Source organism: Onychomys torridus, chromosome 5 (genome assembly GCF_903995425.1).
Source record: "Onychomys torridus chromosome 5, mOncTor1.1, whole genome shotgun sequence".
NCBI classification, from domain to species: domain Eukaryota; kingdom Metazoa; phylum Chordata; class Mammalia; order Rodentia; family Cricetidae; genus Onychomys; species Onychomys torridus.
In genome coordinates, this window is record NC_050447.1 from 134,454,205 (window position 1) to 134,457,821 (window position 3,617).

The 3,617-nt window shown below is 38.5% G+C and overlaps 1 pseudogene; it reads right to left on the minus strand.

Moving 5' to 3' along the window:
* Positions 1-608: 608 nt before the first annotated feature.
* LOC118584702 lies at positions 609-3,136 on the minus strand (annotated as a pseudogene).
* Positions 3,137-3,617: the final 481 nt, after the last annotated feature.

Sequence of the window (3,617 nt, forward strand, 5' to 3'; positions counted from 1 at the left end):
TCAGGCACTTTCTCTTTTAGGTTAGGGAAATTTTCTTCTCTGATTTTGTTGAAAAGATTTTCTGTTCCTTTAGCCTGTGCTTTTCTCCTTCCTCTAGTCCTCTTATTCTTTAATATCATCTTTTTATGGTGTTCTACATTTTTTTGTATATTTTGTGCATGAAGTTTTTTAGATTTAACATTTTCTCTTACTGGGATATTAATTTTTCTATATTATTTCAATTTCTTAAGTTTTTCCTTCTATCTTTTATATTCTGTTGATGAACCTTTTTCTGGGGTACATGTTCAAGTTCCTAAATTTTACATTTTCAGCATTCTCTCTTTTTGAGTTTATCTATTAATCCTATTTCTACTCTTACCTCTTAAACTGTTTTATTCATTTCCTCTCATTGTTTCTCTCTTAATTGACTTCCTCATTCCTTCTTTATAAAAAATCTATCATAGTTATACAGGCTATTTACAATTCTTTTGTGTTTCAGTTACATTGGATTATCAGATTAGGATTAGGTGAGTAATATCCAGAAACCTAAACATTCACATCACATATTTTACATAACAGCCAGTCTGAGATATGAAGTCTTTTTTTTTTCATATCTACAAGGAGATACACTAACCTGTCTTGTAGAACAGGAAAGAATCATGGAAAGCATCAATTGAAACAGCAACAGGCCCTTTAGTGGCTACAGCATCCATTAGTAAATCCTCACCTTCTTGGAGGGCAACAAATGCTGTGATTTTAGCAGCAGAACGTGCAGGACGGTACCTGCATTTCCATTCCTTTAAAAGGTAAATAAGAGACTCAGTTTCTTCCACCCATGTCCTCAGACCAAGAGTCACAACCACACACAAGTCTGAGTCATTGTAAATCATTTCAGGAAGTGAAATGTTACTATACTAGGTGTGGAACTGAAATTAAGTTCTCTTGTCTTCAATGACAATCAATAAGAAAATTTAGTGCTGTGGAGATCTGTATTATATGTACAATACTTTCTATGTTCTCCATGAACATAGAAAAGAGTTACACTGAAATCATGACACCAAAATCTTATATGAGGACCATACTTAGTAGCAGCATTGATGGTGTACAGAGAGATTCTATTGCTCAATCTGAGCACTGAAGATAGATTATTGTAGATGTTACCATCTTGTTAAATAAGAAACACAGAGCCAATTGCAGAGTTAAAAGCCATGAGGTCAGAGCAATAGCTAAGAGCTATAAACCTTACCCTTCACTGCCACTGCTGTCCTTCCCTCAGCAATAGACCTAATTCTGTGTGTTTTTCCTTTTTAAAGACTTTTTGTTCTGCCTTCTCATTGGTTGTAAACCCAACCACACGACCTCCTCATCACTGCCTGTCTGTACAGACCTCCAGGTCTTCTATGGTTGGTATTGAGATTAAAGGCATGTATTTTCATGCTGGCTGTATCCTTGAACTCACAGAGATCTGCCTAGCTCTGCCTCCCAAGTGCTGGGATTAAAGGCGTGCACCACCACCGCCCAGCTTCTGCTATGGCTTGCTCTAACCCCAAGGTAATTTTATTAACTTGCAAATAAAATCACATTTCAGTACAAATAAAATATCACCATAGTGTATCTTATCTACAATTGTCCCTCACTCCAAGTTGAGCTGAAATGACAACATAGAGGTCTTTTCTTTCATATGGGTAGGTTGCCTCAGCCTCTATACCTCCATTGTGTAAAACATACTGAAAGGCATTGTATGTACTACCTGAAGCACAGCCATTATTGCCATAAGGTTTAGAACAGTCCACTAGGTTCTGCACACTCAGGGGGGTGACTTTGCCTGTTTTGTGGTACATTTGTCCTTCTATGGCACCAGCTATAGTAAAAGCCCAACATGAACCGCATTTACCCTACATAGAGAGGAAAATATGGTCATTCACAAATAATTACTAACTCAAGCAACAGCATAGACAGCAGAATAAATTGTGAACATGAAGAACTGGCAGTTGCTAGATGCCAAGAAAGAAATGGTCCCTAGAGGACTTGGATGCTGGTAGTTTGTACATACTAACATGGATTCACCCCTGCCCGAACACACACACACACACACACACACACACACACACACACACACACACGTTTGCATAGGACCATTGGTTTTATGGATTAATAGTGACAACAGAAGGGATATGAATCCTTCAGTGAGATGGGATATAGACTCATAATTGGAGAATGTGTTTGGTGGACTAACAATGGAAAATGTATGAAGATTTCAAAGAAGAAAATACATTGTTTTTAAATGAACTGCAAATTTCTCCTTATTCAGTATGAACACTGAGACACCAAGTCCTATTCTCCTCCAATGTGGTTTAAGAGGAAGGGTAGATGGCACTGACATACCTGATTCCGCACAGGAGTCATGTAGCCTTTCTTTCGCCAATCCACAAATTTGGGTAAACCACCACCACCAACAGATGCTTTTCCTCTTGTTGTCAGGTTGGATGGGGAAATTAACCATCATGTCCTTGAATTCTTCATTGGTCTTCAAGGAAAATTACATAGATGATTATAAAAGAAAAGACTCCATGTAAACACTCAAGAAACCACAGTGTGAAGCAATCCATGTCACACTCACCATGTCACCAAACTCATTCATTTCCATGGTGAAGCCGTTCTTCCCAAGACCATTCTCCCCATTGTGATCTTTAATAATTTTCAAGTTTTTTTCCCATACTGTTCTCCTCATTGCTTCTTCCTCCTGGATAAGAACATAATGGATGACATTTCTTTCTAACTAAGCTTCTGCACAAGCTGACCTTGTGAACTTGCTCCTGCGGGTGGCTAGAGGCCTAGGAGAGCTATTCTAGGACACTATAGCCACACATTCTCCACATACAGAGGAAAAGGGAATTTGGCTACCCTGTGCTCACAATGAGTGTGACTAAGTAATCTCTCAGTGGTGGTGGTTGTGTTAGGGCCTAAGACCTCTAATATGCCTAGACGCTTGCACTGTGGGGCTCTTCTGAATAGTTTCCAGGTTACCAACCAGGCTGTATGATTTTTCATAATCTATCTTCCATTCTTCCCATTCAGCATCCAAACTGGGATCATGTGCTGAAGCACCTGACATAATTCCTATGCTCAGGATAACCAGGAACACAGCAGAAGTCATGACTCACGACCCTGGATAAGGAAGAGAAATGAAGTCATAACTACACCAGTGTTTTTAAAATGTCTGAAAAATCAAGCCACCCATGGTCAATAAATTTTTTGAATTATTCTTTCAAATACTTTTTGAAAGATTGTAGAAAAGGCTGAGGATGTGTTTGAACTGAGTCATTCACTGGTATTTATTAGATCTAATACAAAGCAAAGAACATGTGCCCAGAATTCTAGCAATGAAAACCTTTGGTGTACTGCCTCTTATTATTTCAGAAAGGTCTCCACATACTGTGAGGAACAGAAGCAAAAAACAACCATTGTTTTAGGATATCAGTGACTCATGATTTCTACCAAGCAAAATTTCTATCATGTGGTATTGGATTTCAAGGTGAACTCAAGTGTTGGTGCCACAGGGCATCATATGCCTTTCTAATATACAGCAAATTGTGGGCTTGTCTTTCACCCTCCCTTCTTCAGTGAAAATTTGTGAA